The sequence below is a fragment of the Micromys minutus genome (assembly GCF_963924665.1).
Source record: "Micromys minutus genome assembly, chromosome: 10".
Classification (NCBI taxonomy): domain Eukaryota; kingdom Metazoa; phylum Chordata; class Mammalia; order Rodentia; family Muridae; genus Micromys; species Micromys minutus.
In genome coordinates this window covers 25,375,491-25,385,575 of record NC_137979.1, presented here as the reverse complement: position 1 = coordinate 25,385,575, position 10,085 = coordinate 25,375,491, and positions in this window count along the sequence as shown.

The window sequence follows — 10,085 nt, the reverse complement described above, 5'->3', positions numbered from 1 at the left end:
CCAACAGATTGGGGAAAGATCTTTGTGAATCCCACATCTGATAGGGCTAATATTCAACATAAAAAGGAACTCAAGATGTTAGACTCCAGAAATCAAATGACTCTATTACAAATGAGATACAAAGCTAAATGAAGAATTCTTAACTGAGGAATAGTGAATGACTGAGAAGCATCTAAAGAAATGTTTACCATCCTTAGTCATCAGGGAAATGCAAATCAAAACAACCCTGAGATTCCACTTCATACTAGTCAGAATGGTAAGTTCAAATACTCAGGTGACAGCAGATGCTGGCAAGAATGTTGAGAAGAGGAACACTCCTCTATTGCTGGTGGGACTGCAAGTTGCTAAAACTTTCTGCAAATCAGTCCAGAGGTTCCTCAGAAAATTGGACATAGTACTACCTGAGGAACCCACTGTACCACTCCTGGGCACATACCCAAAAGATGCTCCAGTATATATTAAGGACACATGCTCCAGTATGTTTATAGTAGTTTTATTTATAATAGGAATCATCTAGAAAAAAAACTCAGATGTCCTTTAACATAGTAATGGATACAGAAAACATGGTACATTTACAGAGTGGAGTACCACTCAGGTATTAAAACCAATGATTACATGAAATTCTTACACAAATGTATTGAACTGGAAAATATAATTTAGAGTGTGGTAATACAGGACAAAGGGTAGAATACAGACTGAAGGAAAGGTCACCCCAAGACTGACCCACCCAGGGAGCTATTTCATATGCAGCCACCAAACCCATTCAGGATTGCTGAAGCCAAGAAGTGCTTGCTTATAGGAACCTGATTTGGATGTTTTCTGAGAGTCTTTGCTAGAACCTTACTGATACAGGTGAAAAGGCTTGTAGCCAACCATTGGACTGAACTCAGGGATCCCAATGGAAAAGTTAGAGAAAGCACTCAAGGAGCTGAAGGAGTTTGAGATCCCATAAGAAGAAAATTGTTACATTTTGTTTTACATGTACTTTATGCTCATTGTAACTATTAAGTTTTCAATGCATACTATCAAACCTTTAAAAAAATCAAGTACTGACTAAAAAATATATTCATACAGTTTTATGTAAAAATTATTTTAAAATCTGAAAAAAAGTACTGACAAAAATGTATTGTATAATTTTATGCAAAAAATGCTTAAAATCTGTACATTTTTCTTTGTTTTTAAAATAAAGTTGATAAAAAAAGAAGAAAAACTATATCAGTCAACTAGCTCTCCTCAAGAACTCCCACTACAAATGAGTCCAAATGGAGGGACCCATGATTTCAGACACATATGTAGCAGAGAATGGCATTGTCTGGTATCCATTAGAGGACAAGCTCTTGGTCTTGTGAATGCTTGATCCCCCAATGTAGGGGAATGCTAGCATGTTAAGTTGGAAGTGGCTGGGTGGGAATGAGAACATTTTTATAGAAGCAGGGTGACACAGAGGGAAAAGGGAAGTGGGAGGTGGGGAAAGAGGATAAGATTTGAAATGTAAATACATAAAATATCCAATTAAAATGTTTGACTTCACCTCTAATTAATAAAGAGTTAATAGCCATAATCTGGGCAGCAGAGAATAAGTTTGTAATTTTGATCTGGAAGAGAGAGAGAGAGAGAGAGAGAGAGAGAGAGAGAGAGAGAGAGAGAGAGAGAGAGAGAGAGAGAAGTACAGAGAGACAGAAATATGATTCAGCATGTGGATTTACTATGAGCAAGTGCCTTGAGGAAGTGACCATGGGAGGACACCGATGATGCAGGAACAGCCAGGTCAAGACCAAGATGCCAAGTAAAGCCAGTTAGCAGAGATGTAGGCTAGGACAACATTGTCAGGTTAGAATAGCTCCCTATGTGCCCAGCAACAGTGCAAGAAGCTTTTAAATAAAAATACCAGTTCTCCATGTCATTAGTTATGAGCAAGAGTAGGCCTAGAAATGTGGGACATAGAATTCAGTCCTAGGGTTCTGGCCCAGACCTGGAGCTGGTCTATTGTTATTAGGACTCATGACCTGCCTGCATATTGCTGAGCACCTCTGTAGTATTTATCGTCTTGAGCCCACAGGTGAGCCCTACATTATCTCCACTGACTATACAGAGAGAGACCACAGGGAACTCTTGAGGCACAGGTATATTGTAGTTGCTTGGGAATGGACTGTTCTATCCCTCATATGTGCCCAACCCAGAGCTGGCCTACCACCATCAGAACTCACAGCCTATCCACAGAGAGCTGAACATCCAGGAGCAATCTCCTTCATGAGTGCAAGTGCCCACAAATCCACAGGAAATAAAAACTCCAGCATCACATTTAACAAGATGGCAAGAGGAAAGTACAAAAACCTAAGCAACAAAAACCAAGACATTGTGGCAACATCAGAACCCAGTTCTCCTACCATAGCAAGTAGTGGATATCCCAACAAACCATTTATATTTGGACTTAAAATCATACCTCATGTATATGATGGAGGGCCCCAAGAAGTACATGAATAACTCCCTTAAAGAATTGCAGGACAACCAGGAGAACAAACATAAACAAGTAGAAACCCTTACAAAGGAAACACAAAATTCACTTTAAAAGCCACAGAAAAACACAACTCAACAGGTGAAGGAATTGAAAATGGAAATATAAACAATAAAGAAATCACAGAAAGAAACAACCCTTGAGATAGAAAACCTAAGAAAGAGACCTGGAGTCATAGATGCAAGCATCACTAACAGATTACAAGAGATGGAAGAGAGAATCTCAGGGGCAGAAGATACCATAGAAAACATTTATAGAATGGTCAAAGAACATGCAAAATCAAAAAAGCTCCTAACTTGATTTATGCAGAAAATTCAGGGCACAATGGAAAGACAAAACCTAAGGATAATAGGTGTAAAAGAGAGTGAAGGCTCCCAACTAAATATCCCACTAAATATCTTCAACAAAATTATAGAAGAAACTTCCCTCACCTAAAGAAAGGGATGATCATGAACATACAAGAAGCCTACAGAACTCCAAATAGATTGGACCAGAAGAGAACTTCCTCCCAACACATAATAGTTAAAACACCAAATTTCCAAAACAAAGAAAGGATACTAAAACCAGTAAGAAAAAAAGGACAAGTAACATATAAAAGCAGATTGATTAGAAAAATACCAGACTTCCCAACAGAGACTATGAAAGCTAGAAGATCCTTGACATACATCATACAGACCCTAACAGAACACAAATGCCAGCCCAGGTTACTAACTCTGAATTACCATAGATGGAGAAACCAAGATATTTCAGGACAAGACCAAATTTACACAATATCTATCCACAAACCCAGCTCTACAAAGGATAATAAATGGAAAACTCCGACACAAGGAGGGAAACTATACCCTAGGAAAATCAAGAAAATAATCTTGCAATAAACTCAAAAGAAGAGAACCACATAACCATAATTCTACCTCTAATAACAAAAATAAGAGGAAACAACAATCACTATTCCTTAATCTCTCTAAACATCAATGGACTCAATTCCCCATAAAAAGACATAGTCTATGAGTCTGGATACATGAACAGGATCCAGCCGTTTGTTGCATACAGGAAACTCATCTCAGTGAAAAAGACATACACTACCTCAGAATAAAAGTCTGGAAAAGATTATGAACATTTACACAATGGAGTACTACTGAGCTATTAGAAATGATGACTCCTAAGCAAATGGGCAGAACTAGAAGCTATTATCCTGAGTGAGGTAACCCAATCACAAAACAACACACATGGTATGAACTCACTTATAAGTAGATTCTAGCCATAAAAGCTTGGAATACCCAAGAAAATTCACAGACCTTATGAAGCTCAAAAAGAAGGAAGGCCAGAATAGGAATGCCTCAGTCCTTCTTAGAAAGGAGAAGGAAACACAAGAGAAAGTTCTGGGAGAAACAGTGGAGCTGGGATTGAAGAAAAGATCACTCAGAGACTGCCTCATCTGGGGATCCATGCCACATGCAGCCACCCAACTCAAGCACTATTGCAGATGCCACAAAGTGCTTACTGGAAGGAGCCAGATATAGATGCCCCCGCAGAGGCTCTTCCAGAGTCATACAGATACATTTGAGGATACTTGCAGCTAAGCATTAAACTGAATATGGAGACTGCATTGAAGGAGGTAGTGAAAGATATGAAGGAGCTGAAAGGATTTGCAACCCCATGGGAAGAACAACATTATCAACTAACCAAACCCTCCAGAGCTCCCAGGGACTAAAACACTAACCAATGAGCACACATGGAGAGACTCATGGCTCCAGTTGCATATATAGCAGGGGATGGTATTGTTTGGCATCAATGGGAGAAGAGGGCTGTGGTTCAGTGAAGGCACATTTTCCCAGTGTAAGGGAATGCTGAAATGCTGAGTTGGAGAGGGTGGTTGGGAGAGGGAGTACCTTCATGGAAGCAAGGGGTGGGGAAGGGTAGAGAGAAATGGGGGAAATGGGTTAACATTTGAAATGCAAATACCAATAATATCCAATAATGAAAAGAATTTAAACTTAGACAGAAATTCAAATCAAAATATTCAAGTTTTAGAATAGTCTCTGGTGAAAGAGTGGAACAAACACTTCTTGGAAACAGGCAACTCCTTCAGAGCCTCTGCTGTGTAGTAAGGTTGGTTCATAGTTGCCTGATACTTGAGTTAGGCCTATGACTAGCTGTTGTTTTGTGAAATGAGCAACTTTTGCAAGGTGGCCCTTGGGCATAATTTTTCCAGAGAAAATACCAATGGGAAAGTTGCTCTAGGACCTTCTGAACCATGGGCGATACGTATTTAGCACACATTCTTCTGGTGTAGCATCATGCCCTTGACAACCAGACCATGGAAGAGGCTCTGCTTCTGTTTATAACTGGGACATACAAAGTGACTGAATTCAGCCTGAGTAATTCAGTAGCATTGAGGCATAGTCTTGGCCTTTTATGTAGGTTGAAGCTTCAGTGCACAGCATCATGGTTCAGAAATATAGAAGAGCATGCTAGCAGGGGTGAATAGGCCCAGCACTCACTGCTGCCTGTTAAGGTGAAGCTTGACTCTCATAGGCGATGCTCATTAATGTCCCCCATCTAATGCAGCCACTGTTACACCTTCCAAGCCAATGATCAGCTCACAGTATGATGGATGGAACCATCATCTCTCTGTGAGCAGAAGGGCTGAGGCATGGCTTGAGCTGAACAGCAATGAGAGTCAGAGAATGCAAGAAGAAATTCAAGCACAAATGAGCTTTTGATCAAATAAAAATATTCTGATTTATTCATAAATGCTAAAAAAGGATATTGTGTATAAAATTATAGGCATGTATAAATAATATAAATTAATAAAGTTAAAAGAAATAAGATACACAAAGATGTAAAAACAAGGTATCATTTGGACCCATATAACACTATTAAAGATGGCTTTAAAATAGAGACAAAAGAGAGATAAATGGCTTAACTGAAATTGGCACATAATGATTATGATTATTGGCATGCTGGTATTTTTATCTTAGTATTACTCACCTAATGGCTTTATGTGTTATCTTCAAAAAAGGACTTTAGAGATATAAAAATGGAAACAAGCCTTAGAAGAAAAATTAGAAAAACTTAGAATCAGATAGAAACAGAGGAATTAAGACTTGAACCTATCTGCCACAATATAATTAAATAAAAAAAAGTCAGCCAAGACCTCATGTTCAGCTCAAGATGCAAGGCCAGTCATGCATCAGCCCTTCTGATCACAGAGAAAAGTGGTTCCATTATACTGTGAGCTGATCACCGACTGGGAAGGAGTTTACAGTGGCTGCATTCGATGGGGGATACTGTGTCCTTCCCTGAGAGTTGAGCTTCACATTGGCAGGTACCAGTTGGTTTTCTTAAGTTGTTAGAAAACCAACCTTAGCTTTTTCAGTTACTGTATTACAAATGCCATCAGAAACCGGACACTCACAAGCGTATGAAGAAACTGGATGGCTTCCTGTAGATTTTCTAGATTTGAAAAAATTTAAGGAAAATATAACTTCATATGGTATGCATTCTCAGTTAATGAATATTCTTGGGCTATTAAAAAGAGAATAATTCCCTAAGAATTGAAAGGTATGACAAAAGCAACATTACAACCTGGTCCTCAGTTACAATTGTAATCATGGTGAGATGAAGCTAAATAGATAGAATAGATAAATATGGCCAGAGGTATCAGTACTTCCCAAGATCAGTTGCTAGATGAAGACTCATTTGCTGAGGTACAGATACAAATTGCACAAGATGAGGTTACCTTGGTACTGTGTCACACAGAAGCTTTAAATGTTTGGGACAAGATTGAAGACACAAAGGATTTGATCAATTCACAAAAGTTATACAAGGTCCAAAAGAGACTTTTACCAATCTTTTACAGAGATTGGCTGTGACTGTAGATAGAAAGGTATCAGATTCACAAGGTAGGAACAGTCTGATTGAATCTTTGGCTTTTGAAAGTGCTAATGCTGAATGCAAAAAGATAATCAGGGTTATAAAGGCAAGACCAGCATCAGTAGATGAATGGATTAGAAATATGACTGATATTGGTTCTCATTCTTAGGATATAACTTTAATGAGAGAAGTGATATTCAAAGGTTTTGAGAAAATTTAATTATTCAAATGCCTTAATTATAATAAGCAAAGTCACTAAAAAGGTTGTAGGCAGAGCCAAGCTAATTTGCAAAAAAGGCCTGAGCATGTTGGATTATGCAGAAAATATGGCAAAGGCTCACAGTGGAACAATGAATGTGGATCAACAAGAGATCAACAGGGTAACTTCTTGTCAGCAAATACCCAGGGGTGGCTATTTCAAGTCCTAAAATCAAATTGAAATCAACCATTTCAGGCTAGCAGTGGAGAAACTCATTCACAAAACATTGAAAGATACTGCTCTGAAAATAGGTACAAATAATTCAGATACGATTATCAGAGCTTTCAATACCTAAGACCAAAGTCCCCGAGGAACCAAGAATAAGTATTTTTGGCAAATTTCTATAGATGATCAGAAGTCAAAACTAAAGGTATTTGTAAATAATATTGAAATAGAAGGCATGGTAGATAATTGGGGCACATGTCACCATAATCTCACCCAAGTCTTGGCCTCCAGATTGGCCTCTTCGGGAGGTAAATATTCAATTTCTAGGGGTTGGAACTTTATCCCAGACAGAACAAAGTATAAAATGTCATAAATGTATATGGCATGAAGGTTAAATAGAAAAATTAAGGCCATGTGTAGGTTATATGGGAGTTGAATTTATGGGGAAGAGATTTGTTGCAACAATAGGAATAATGGATTTTCCAACATCAGAGACAAATTGCAAAATATAAGACATGTTCTTATTGGAGTTATTGAAAAATGTTATTAAGAACAGATTGTCCTAAGTTGCCTATAGCAAGGACACAGCAGAAGGTGACTCTCTAACTTCATATGGGGGAGCCACTGCTGGTAAGGCACCAATAGCCTTACCTCTAAGATTGGTGATTGGTAGGTTTGCTTGGAGGGAACAATGGCCTATGACAAAAAATTACAATACGAGAATAGCTAGTCCAAGTGCTCAACATATAGAAGAGCCTATCAGCCCTTGGAATTCTCCAGTATTTGTCATTAAAAAGAAATCTGGAAAATGGAGAATGTTAATGGATCTGAGAGCAATCAATAAAAGTATTCAGCCAGTGGGCTTTCTACAGCATGGAATTCCATTGTCTTCACTGTTACCTAAGGCATGGGCTATCATAGTGATCAGGTTTACAGATCGCTTTTTTATAGCTACTTTGAAAGAGAAGATAGGAGAAGGCTTGCTTTCTCAGAACCTACTCATAAAAATAGTTTTCCAATAAAGAAATACGAATGGAAAGTCTTGCCACAAGGATTATTAAAAAGACCTACTTTATGCAAATATTTTGTACAACAGCTGTTAGAATTCATAAACAGTTTCCTCACTCTATAATTTATCATTATATAAATAATGTTTTCTGGTTGATTCAGATGGAGTTACTTTAGGGAAAAATGTTTGGTGAAGTAAAGAGAATTTTACCTTGTTGGGGATTATAAGTTGCTTTTAAAAATACAAAGAGGAGAGTCTATTATCTAGGATATAATATAGGTTAACCAAAATTCAGCCACAAAAGATACAGGTCAGAAGAGACCAATTAAAAACTCTTAATGATTCTCAGAAAGTATTAGGAAACATTAATTGTCTAAGACCCACAATTTGTTTACTATTCAAGAATCAAATAATTTATCTAAATTTTTACAAGATTATAATGACTTAAGTATTCCAATAAAATTATCAGCTGAGTCCAAAAATGAATAGTCTCTGGTAGAAAATAAATTACAGGATGCATACATAGGTTGTTTGGATCCAAAGTTGGCTTGTATTTTAGTTATTTTACCTTTGACTCATTTTCTTACAGAAATTCTTATGCAGAGATAAGAGATTATCTTAGAATGGATTTTTAAGCACACATATAGATAAAAAAGAATCATAGACCTATATAGAAAAGGTTTCTGAATTGATTCTGAGAGGAAAAATGAGACTTTGTCAGTTTGCAGGAACAGACCCAGCAGAAACTTTCTATACCTTTTATTAATGGCGAAACTTTCTCAATATTGGCAGGAAATAAATACTGGCAAAGAGCTTGTAGTAATTTTTTGGGAGAGATTAGCAATAAATATCCCCCAAAGCAAGTGACTTTAGTTTATAAAAAAACTAATTGAATTCTTCAAATAGTAAAAAGAACACTAATTTCTGGAGCCTACACATTCTATACTGATGAAAATAAATCAGGAAAATCAGGTTATACATCAGGAAAAATAAATAAAATGGCCCAGAGCCCTTATAATTCAGTTAAAAAATCAGAGCCATATGCCATTTTATGGTATTATTCAATTTTGCTGACTATCTTAATAGAGTTACTAACTCTCAATATGTACAGTTGTTTTACATATTGAAACTTTTGGAATTGTTCTAGACTATTCAAAATTAACTTTACTGTTTATCCAACTACAGCAAGTAATCAGAAATAGAAATGATTCCTGTATACAACACATATTAAATCCTGCTTGGGTCTACCAGACCCTCTAGCATAAGGTAATGATAAAATTCATCAACTACTAATAGGGAATATGTTAAAAGCTTTAGAATTTTATAAAAATACTATGTTAACAACAAAGGTTTAAAGAAAGATTTTCCATCACTTGTCACCCAGCTAAGGAAGGCATAAGGAAATGTCCTACCTGTTTTTTATACACCCAAACCCCATTATCTGCAGGGAATAATCCAGAAGGTACCCAAAGAAATAAAATTTGAAAATGGATTTGTTTCTCTTTCCAGAGTTTGGAAAACTAAACTAAGTGAAATAGACACACACATACTTAGGATTTCAACCTGGTGATCCATCCCATATGCAGTCACCAATCCCAGTCACAATTACTGAAGTCAAGATGTGCTTGCCTACAGGAGCCTGATATGGATGTCTCCTGAGAGTCTCTGCCAGAGCCTTACTGAAACAGATCAAGATGTTGCAGTTCATCACCAGACTGATCAGGAGGACCCAAATGAAGGACTTAGAGAAAAGACTGAAGGATTTGAAGGTGTTTGCAGACCCATAGGAAGAACAACAATATCAACCAACCAGATCCCCTAGAGCTCCCAGGGACTAAACCAACAATCAAAGAGTACAGGGTTGGGGAGGAACCATGGCCCCGGCTGCATGTGTAGCAGAGGATGGCATTATCTGGCATCAATAATAGGAGAAGCCCTTGGTTATGTGAAGGCTCATTTCCCCATTGTAGGGGAATTCCAAGGTGTTGAGGTGGGAGTGGGTTTGTGGAAGGGAGAGCATCCTCATAGAAGCAGGGCGAGAAGAAATTGGAGAGGGGAAAACCTGAAAAGGTGATAACATTTGAAATGTAAATACATAAACTATCCAATAAAAATATAAAAGAAGAATAATTCTGAAAAGGCTGATTATGTAATTATACATTTATTAGAAGTTATAGCTATTATTGGCATACATGTATAAATTAAGACTGACAATGCTACATCACAATAAAACATTTTTTGCATATTACAACATAAAGCAT